Source organism: Chrysochloris asiatica, unplaced genomic scaffold (genome assembly GCF_000296735.1).
Source record: "Chrysochloris asiatica unplaced genomic scaffold, ChrAsi1.0 scaffold00116, whole genome shotgun sequence".
In the NCBI taxonomy this organism is placed as follows: Eukaryota; Metazoa; Chordata; class Mammalia; order Afrosoricida; family Chrysochloridae; genus Chrysochloris; species Chrysochloris asiatica.
In genome coordinates, this window is record NW_006408634.1 from 4,784,858 (window position 1) to 4,785,332 (window position 475).

A 475-nucleotide genomic window follows, 5' to 3' on the forward strand; every position below is an offset into this window, starting at 1 on the left:
TCCACCTGACACCAACTGTCACCCCAACACCCCAACTTAGCTCAGAGATCTTGCCTCGGAAGTGGGGGGCTCCGACTTCAAGGTCTGACCCCCTTCCCCATCAGGGGCCGTAGACTCCTGCCCCCAGGCTGGGACAAGGTGTCCGCGACCTCCCAGCCCGGCCAGGAGCCAAAGCTCTCCGCCCTTAGGCCCCGGCTCCCGCCCCGGGACGCGGACCCCTGCCCGAGGGTGCAGATCTAGATATCCGAGGACCCTTTTCTCTACCCGGGGGATGCAGCCCCTGCCTCCGGGGCCCAGACCTGGTCGTCCGGAGGACTCCCCTTCCCGGCCCGGGATGCAGCCCCCCGCGCCCCCATCCCCCGCCCAGGGACCCTGGCGTTCCGGCTGAGCCCCCCGCCCCCGGCGCTGCGGTACCTCGGCTGATGACGGCCAGGCCGGCCAAGGCGGCGGCGGCGAGGAGCCGGAGCCGGGCCCC